This window comes from Saccopteryx bilineata, chromosome 3 (genome assembly GCF_036850765.1).
Source record: "Saccopteryx bilineata isolate mSacBil1 chromosome 3, mSacBil1_pri_phased_curated, whole genome shotgun sequence".
NCBI classification, from domain to species: Eukaryota; Metazoa; Chordata; class Mammalia; order Chiroptera; family Emballonuridae; genus Saccopteryx; species Saccopteryx bilineata.
In genome coordinates this window covers 147,708,219-147,717,754 of record NC_089492.1, presented here as the reverse complement: position 1 = coordinate 147,717,754, position 9,536 = coordinate 147,708,219, and positions in this window count along the sequence as shown.

Below are 9,536 nucleotides of genomic sequence, written 5' to 3'. Positions count from 1 at the left end.
ACCCGGTGTGACCAGTGTGGGCTCCTGGTTTCAGAGTTCTCCGCCTGGAAGCCTGTAGAGTCCTCAAGAGAGCTTCCAAAAGTTCTGGTGCCCAGGTCACACCTGTACCAGTTACATCCCGGGACTCTGGATGGAAGCCAGGCCTCCGCTCCCTGGGGAGGCCCAGGCCGCTGTGCAACCCAGGCTGAGAACCCTGGCCTGGGAGGGGAATATGACCCTGAGACACAGGCGCCTGTGAAGTCAACTTGTATTCCCTCAGGCTTTCCTGTGTAAAACAAAATGCGATCCTTCTGGTTCCTGCTGGAGCTTTCACAATTCAAGTCAAGCTGCTTGGGCTGGGACTGCGAAGGAGGGCTACGCCCCCCAGGGTCTGCTCTTCCCTTCCCAGTGGCACTGGGTGGCCATCTGGGCATGTGGCCAGCCCACCGAAAACTACATTTTGCAGGGCAAGGGGTAAGGTCGGAGGGAAAATTCTCCTTCATCAAGGAATGCCAACTAATACATGTAAGGATCGAGAAAAAAGAAAAATCAACATTTTACAACCACTGTAGTAATAACTGATTTGGGTGAGATTCACCAGTGGACACTAAGACCACTGGACAAAAGACTGTTGGATATTCACGCAATCTGAAAGATCAAGGATACTTTTAAAGTGGAAAAATCTGGCAGACACCCTGTATCACTTGTTAAGCCTATAAACTTTGTGGCACTTTGTGGCAAGGCTGGGCCACGGTGTCCTCAGACACCTTTGTCAGCAGCTGCTTCCCTGCTGTGGTCTGTGTCAGGGAGCTGAGAGGGGCCTGCAGAGCAACTTTCTGCCTGTCTGCTTCCTGTCCCCATGAAGGTCACCCCACCTTTCCTCACTGATGCAGCAGTTTCCTCCTCTGCAGCTGCTGACTCTGTTTGCAGATTAGCAGCCCTCTCAAAGTCACTAGCTGCCACCATGTCCTCCCCAAGGTGTGGGCTGACTCTTCCGAGTTGATACACCCGCACCAGCCACCCGGTACCCCTTCCCCAGGTCTGTCAGCTTCGCAAGCTCCTCTCCAAGCTCCTAAAGTTTTAATATTTCCAACCTCCTGTTTCCCCAGCCTCTATAGTTGCTACCTCCATGACATCTTGGTGTTTGCTTTGGGACATTTTAATCACATGGTTAACACTTTCTAACTATATAGTTACCAACTCTTTGATTAAATTCTGTTAAACACCTCTGATTTCTGCCTTCTTACCGGATTTCTGAGGTTGGTACCAAGAGGGACTCTGGTCACACCCTCTGCTCTGTACCTTTATCTCACCAAGGCATCAGGACTCTGAGTGATCACATTTAATGTTACTAAAATAACAACTGGCATCTTTGGGTCCTTGTGTCTTGGGTGGTAATCACATGTTGAGGATGGAGCTCCCCTTCCTACCCTGGTGACCATGGCACCCCTAGAACAGCGCTTGCGCTTCTCACACTTGGGGGAGAAATCAACTTTCTTCTCTGGTTTTGGTATTTCTGCTGGCAGATTTAACCTAATCCTAATTTATATAGTGTCTTGTATACTTGTCTTCAAAGGCAATCCATTAAATTAAGTCCTTCATTTCAGATTTTAAAAATAAAGTGTCATTAAGGAAAGGTACTTGTCATACCACAGTCAAAGAAGGCCCCTAGGGAATCACTGTCAAGTTAAACATTACCATACCAAGAAAAGCTACAGCCTGGCCTGTGGTGGCGCAGTGGATAAAGCGTCGACCTGGAAATGCTGAGGTCGCCGGCTCAAAACCCTGGGCTTGCCTGGTCAAGGCACATATGGGAGTTGATGCTTCTTGCTACTCCCCCCTGTCTCTCTCTCTCTCTCTCTCTCTCTCTCTCTCTCTCTCTCTCTCTCTTTCTCTCTCTCTCCCTCTCTCTCCTCTCTAAAATGAATAAATAAAATAAAAATTAAAAAGAAAAGCTACATATTTATTTGGATGATGAGATTAGTTAATAAACACTGTTTATAAAGTATCAGGCACTGCACCTTTTATGTGCATTATTTTACTTAATTCTCATGAAAATCTGGTGACATAAGTACCATTATTATCATTAATTTTTAGACAAAGGAACTGAGGCTTAGAGAGATTAAACAACCTTCTGGATACACAGCTAGTAAGTGGTAGAGCTGGAAGTAGAACCCAGACAGGCCTGGCTCCCAAGCTTCTGTTCCCGACCACCTCCCCGTCCCTACACAGGAGAAACCAGCTGCCTTCAAGACATCCAATTCCAATGGAAACTTTACATTTAAAGCCTTTCTCTATGCCAGACAGTGATTTTATGTGGACATGACAAAGCCGCTCTAAGTAAAAACAAATGTCACACCAACTTTATATCACAAGCTGACAGTGTTTCCAAAGAGCTGGCAATTGAGGCTGGTAGATAGCCTGCTAGAAGCCAAGCTCTTAGCCTAAAGAAAATTACCCCCCTTCCAAATCAAAAAGGAACACACAGGGCCTATCTCAATACTGGAAGTATTGACTAACATTCCCAGAAACTTGTCCCACCCAAAAAATTTATAAGTGAAATTTAATTTAATAAAAGATCCCAGAAAAATACATCAAAGCAATAGGCACTTGGTTCTCATAGGCTGCCATTTGATCTCTAATGGTCTTTGTACACAGTGCGGTCTCCCCGGGATTTCCAAAGGTCCATTATCCTTAATGCTAAACTAAAATATACTGTTTCACTTTAGGAGTCAAACTGGCAACCCAGCTGCCAACTATTATTCTGCAAAGCAGGACACAGTAAATTGAAAATTATATTTTTCCAATTAGCACAGTGAGAAACACTGCTGAGGCGTTCAGCCCAAGCCTGCAATTAGACAGCATTTGGTGGCTGCTAGAAATAGAATGAATAGGAGGTAGAAGCCTGCAATCTAGGTCTTCAGCAGTCCTACTCTGGGAGAGGAGGCCCTGCTATAATTTCAGCAGTCCCCAGAAAATAACGATCTTGCCTCTCTGAGTACACAGCACTTGGCTCTGTGGATGAGGCTTGCACAGATCTGCCTGTGCAGATGAGACAGAGAAATCCGCATCCTGTCTGAACAGAACAAAAGGGGTCTGCACAAGAGCCTGGCCGTCAGAAAGACAGGGACTACTGCCAGCCAACAGCTCTAGTGTTTCACTTTCATAGTTATTTTAAAAATCAATTAATAGTCCCAAGAGTCTCCATCTACCCCAAAGTAACACTGTGGGAGGGGAGCCTCAGGGGTCTCCAGCTCATGACTCTTCCCAACTCTTCAGACCCCTCAGAGGCCCCGGTGAAACAGTGGGTGAGTAAAGAATCAGAATTTAGGTCCCACAGCGTGCTAAAGACAAGTAAGTGACTTCCACACCTCGGGGCAGGAGCTCAGCAGCCTTATCTAAATTTGGAGCACTGAACAAGATTTAGGCATGAGGCAAGAGAAAGTCATTGGTGATTTAAGTTATTTGTGAATCTTATATGCTGCACAAACACAGTGGTTAACAGACTGAGTGTCCCATGCCCTTGGATTTTATAGAAAATACCACAACCCAGCTCTTACTGAGCAAGTCTTACTGTCTCCTTTGGTCTCTGAGCAGCTTTAGCTTGCCTGCGGTCAAGAGTGTGGTAGGCTGAGAACAAATCCTTTATTTCCTTGCCAATCAGGAAACGGACTGTTGAAAGTGCCAGCTTAGCCTAAAGCTTGGCTCAGCTTGCAAAGGTGATGGAGACTTACAAGTAAACAAGTGCATGACTGTGTAACATTTATCCAGTCCTCAACTACAGTAGTAAGTTAACCAAGTGACTCAACACTGACCTGTTTATTCTGTGAATGACACCATTTAACTTTTAGACCCTCAGGGGACTTTACCAAGGAAGAAGCAGCTTCATCTCTCAGAAAAATGCTGAGTGTGTGTGTGCGCGCCCACGTGCACACATGCACAGGCAAAAAGCCTAACAAGGTGTGCACGCTGTTGACAGTTTGACAGTTATCTTTGGGTAATGGGACTGGGAAATGGAAAAACATACAAGGTTCTTCCATTCTCTACCTTATATGTTTAGTTGTTCAAAAATTTTTCAATTTAAACATTCCAATAAATCTTTCACTTTTTTTTTTTAAAGCAAGAGAGAGACAGGAAGGGAGAGAGATGAGAAGCATCGACTCATAGTTGCAGCACCTTAGTTGTTCATTGATTGCTTCTCACACGTACCTTGACTAGGAGGCTTCAGCTGAGCCAGTGACCCCTTGCTCAAGCCAGCAACCTTGAGCTCAAGCCAGCAACCATGGGATCATGTCAATGATCTCACACTCAAGCCAGTGACTCCACACTCAAGCTGGTGAGCCCACACTCAAGCTAGCAACCTCAGGGTTTCAAACCTAGGACTTTAGCATCTCAGGCCGATGCTCTATCTACTGCACTACCACCAGACAGGCTCAATCTTTCACTTTTAAGAAAACTACTAAAATATCAATTAGTCAAGGATTCCTAGGTAAAGACAGATTGAAACATTTACCTTAACCTACCTCTGAAACACCCCCAAAATGGCAATAAGGGACTACTGTAGAGACAGTCATCAAGCTAGGAGACAAAACGCATAGGACTGTGGCAGCTGGATAGCACATGGGAACAGGTGGCCGACCCAAGATGGCCACAGCTAAGCTGGCCACTGAAAGACTCTGATCAGAGAACAAGTGACCCCGGAAGAGACATGAGGGATAAACCAAACAGGGTGAAAGTCTAAGAAGCAGTCAGGGAACCTTCTGGTGACATTAAAAATGAAACTATATTTTAGACATATCATCCAATAATGTACAGGTGAGACGATGTTTGGTGTAAAATACTCCAGTAAAATGTTAATGTGTGAGGAAGAACAGAAACAAGAGCAGAATGCTGACTGCTCTTGGAGCTGGATGGTGGGCATGTGCTACGTGGGGCTCATTACCCTCTTCTATTTTCATATATACGTGGAATCTCCACGATTAAACGTTTTTAAGCAGCAGCAGTTAAGCCCCCATATCCTGTGCCCCATGCTGCAATCAGGCATTGAGTTCCATGTGGCAATAGACTAGAAGTTCATTTTATAAAGGGTGCAATGGAAGGTCCATGGATTGGGGAGCAGTGGACAGAGTTGAGGGCAAGTGACACAAAGGTCATTTTCACTCTGCACATTCGTTATGGGTCCTCAAACATGCACATGCACAGTGATCTAATAACCAATAGGTAATATGGTTGTCCCATGAGCTTTAAATTTTTATGTCAAAACATTAAAAAATAACAGTTGTAAGTGAATATGGGAATAAAAAAATAGTAAAACTGCTCTTTATTTAGCACACTGCAATTTAAATCATTTAAAATATTGGGATTAAAGTGTTTGGGGATTGGCTTCCAATGTAATACTTTTTTTTCACTGTCATGAACCATCTCCAAGAAGTCCCTGCATGTGTAGTTTTGGTCAGTCAGTTCCTCTGTGACATCTGCATGCTTTTCATCACACTTTCCTCCCTCAGGCTGACAAGGTCACCTTCACTAAGTTCCTCTCAGACAGCAGCAGCAACAGTCAGTCTTCCCATGGTCAAACGCAAGTCAGTTTAGAGTCAGTTTGAATTCTGCACATTGGGTATTGCTGTCACTTTTTGCTATGATGCTTTCAATTTCTTCCAAACCTCAGCATTAATAGCCTGTGCAAAAGTCCATGAAAAGTTGAAATAACCTCTTTGTCCACTGGCTGAACTGATGAGAACTGTGTCTGACGGTAAAAAGCAAGTTTTCCCACTTTTGTTAAAGCCCTTGAGAGGATCTGAGCCAACCCATCAGTGGTGTTATAAGCACTATCTCTGCAGCATATGTGCTGCCAGGAGAACAGGAGGTGACACCAAAAAAAGCTTTGTCATCTGTGAGTAAACGGAGTAACAGATGTTCAGCAGCCAATCACCAACAGACTTCTAAAGCAGTTACCCAGTCGGTCACTGATCCTGATGTGCATCTGTTGTATAAATGTGATTTCTGGACTGAAGGGCTAGCATTCAAGTTTGTGCGTCATGCACATGCTCATTGTTAATGTACCACAGCAAGCAACTGAAATTTGAACCACGTTGTTAGGAGAATGGGTTATTTACTCAAACTGTGGTATCAAATTCGTGCATATCGGAGCCACAAAGCAGGAACTACCCTTGCTGAAAACAGGAAGAAATACATACAGGGTGGGGCAAAGGAGGTTCACTGTTTTGTTCATATAGAAAAGAATGCAATAATAGTAATATAAAAATAAACTGTGTTTTCTGTACTCACAATTGCAAACCAACTTTGGCTCACCCTATACAGAGATTTCTTCCCCCAGACCCGCCGCTGTGACAGTCATACTTAGCCCTATTTCACCCTTCTCTGGGATTGTCCCAAGAAACCTAGCCAAGAGTTTCTCCACGTCAACACTTTTGGCATTTTAGACCAGGTAATTCTTTGTTCTGGAGGCCACCTCTATATACTGTGTGATGCTTATAGCAACATCTCTGGCCAGTAGCATCTCCCAACTATGATGACCAAAAGTCTCAATATTCCAGGGGGTAGGGGGACAAAAGTCACTAGTTGAGAACCACTGCCTGAGACAAAGACCCACAGCACTGCCAATGTCTCCCCACACTGACCCTTCCACCACAGTTCAGCATGATCTTCAATACCAGATGACTGTAGAGCACTAGGAACAGGGCAAAGCTTCAGCATGACACAGACCAGAGAAAAAGCCAGAATGAAAAATAGAAAATATTTTAACAAATTAAAATTATTAATATTTTTTAAAAAGTTATTGTGTCTTTTTGAAAGAGGACATAGCCTGACTGGAGGTGGCACGGTGGATAGAACATCAACCTGGGACGCTGAGGTCCCAAGTTTAAAACCGCAAGGTCACTGGCTTGAGCACAGGCTCATCAGGCTGGAGTGCAGCCTCGCCAGCTTGAGCATAGTATTGACAGTTTAAATGCGAGATCATCGTGATCACAGGGTCACTGGCTTGAGCCTGAAGGTCACTGGCTTGAACAATCTCTAGGTTGCTGGCTTGATCCCAAGGTTGCTGGCTTGAGCAAGGTGTCACTGGCTCAGCTTGAGCCCCCCAGTCCAGGCAAATATGAGAAGCAATCAATGAACAACTAAAGTACTACATCTACAAGTTGATGCTTCTCATCTCTCCCTTCCTTTTTCTCTCTCTCAAAAAATAAATGAAAGAAATAGGACATAAAGGACAAAGTCAGAAAAACAAGTATGTATTGAACAAAAAACTGGGAAATGAGAGGACTAGATCAATAGCTTAGAAAGCTAAAAAAAATAGCCTGACCAGGCAGTGGCGCAGTGGATAGAGCTTTGGATTGGGATGAAGAGGATCCAGGTTTGAGACTCGAGGGCGCCAGCTTGAACGCAGGCTCATCTGGTTTAAGCAAGGCTCACCAGCTTGAGCCCAAGGCCGCTGGCTTGAGCAAAGGATTACTCGGTCTGCTGTAGCCCCCCCAGTCAAGGCACATAGGAGAAATCAATTAATGAACAACTAAGGAACTGCAATGAAGAATTGATGTTTCTCATCTCTCTCCCTGTCTGTCTGTCCTTGTCTGTCCCTCTCTGACTCTCTCTCTCACACACACACACACACGAAAAAAGAAAAAGAAAGAAAGTGTGTAGGGTATCAATGTAATTCAGGAAGTCCCTAGAACAGAAGGATGCAAATTTCTGGACTTCAAAAAAGTGAAGTATTCAGTCCACTGGATAAAAACATAACTCTTCACTGTCAAGCTTCCAACACTAAGGCAGTATATGTCCCAGCAAGCTTCCAGAAAGGAAGGCTGGTCACACACACGATCATCAGAAAGGGCTCAGACTTCCACAGCACCACTAAATGCAGTGCCATCAATACCCTGAAAGGGAATTATTTCGAACCTGGATTCTATACTCAAATTACCAGTTAAATGTGAAGACAGACTAAAAACACATTCAGACATCAAAGGTCTCAAAACATCCTCCCCAACACTTGCAGGAAGCTGCTTGAGGGCATTTTCTCTCAAAACAAGGGAATAAGCCAAGAAAAAAAGAAAAATGGGCTACAGGAAATACAACAAAGGTGATAAAAGAAGTCCCCAGAATGATGAGAAGGAGTTCAGGAATCAGATGTGCAACTTATCTAGATTGGGACAGATCAGAAGCTGTGAGCTTCCATAAGTGATGGAGATTATTCCTGTCATTGCCTGTGATGGTCCTAAGACAAAGTTAGACAACTGGTGGTTTTGAGATGAATTAATTAGTGACGAGAACAACAGCAACAAAAAGAAAAACAGGAAAAACAAAATGTCAAGAAAAGTGATCATGGTATAGTCACTTTATGACTCAGCACTCGCTTTTAAATACTCAGAACACTGAATTTAACAAAATTAAGACCCAATTATACACTGAAGGTGGGATCTGGAGATAACCAGGATGGAAAACAGGTGTCTTAGGCAACCCCCAAATGGTAGTGGCAACCCCATTGTTGTTACAAGCCTTGTTGAATCATCTGACTCGTAAAACACGCACATATAACCTTGATTTAAAAATAAGCTATTTATTTTTAATTATAAAAAGGGAACATCTGTACCCAAGAAAAATAGGTTCCCAGCAGCATGTTCCTGGCCATGGCAGGTATCATTCATTCTGTACAGAAATACTCCCTCGGGTCTGTTCCTTGTTCCTGGGCTTCCTTCACATCTGTGGTTCTAGCATCTTCCCAGCTGTCCTTTCCTGAGTCATGGGGAAAATGTCGAGGAGGGTTACTATTCTCCATTTAACCACAGGACAGACAGAGGCTGGACTGTGTAAGGGCATATGGCTCCAGGAGAGGAAACCAGTGTATCAATTCAGAGGCTCTTCTCCAGAACCCTCAGCTCAGTGTAGCACCAAGTTCCCCTTTATGACAGCACTGCTCTCCTTCCTCAAACAAAGCCACAAGACTACCTCCAGCTGGCCCCAAGACTAAAATTAATGTCCACTCTCTGCTAACTTTCACTGTGAAAGATAAATATTCCCTAGGCCCCTTTCATTGTCTGTAAAGGGTGAGATCCACAGCAACTCTCAAGGGCTGGAGTACAGAAAACGTCTGGTTGCCAAAAAGCATCTTCCTAAAACTAGCTCTTGGGACAGAAACTATCAACCTCGTTTGCAAAACAACACTGTTCCAGTAACTATTCTGACCAAGCATAAGAAAGAATGGTCAGAACTGAAGAACACAACGCAACACTGAGGATTTTAAATAACCACTTCTTTATCTTTTATTAGTTTTTTTTTTTTGGGGGGGGGTTAGAGAAAGGAGAAACATCAATTTGTTGTTCCCCTTATTCATGCCATCATTGGTTGATTCTTGTGTGTGCCCTGACCAGTGATAAAATCCACCTCAGCATGTCAGGACGATGCCCTCATCAACTGAGCTACCCAGCCAGGACCAACACTGAGGATTTTTTAACAAATCTCAGCCACACACACACTCATTTAAGCATTCTTTGTAATAGCAACACTAGAAACAAAAGTCCAATCAAACAGGAAAACTCTGA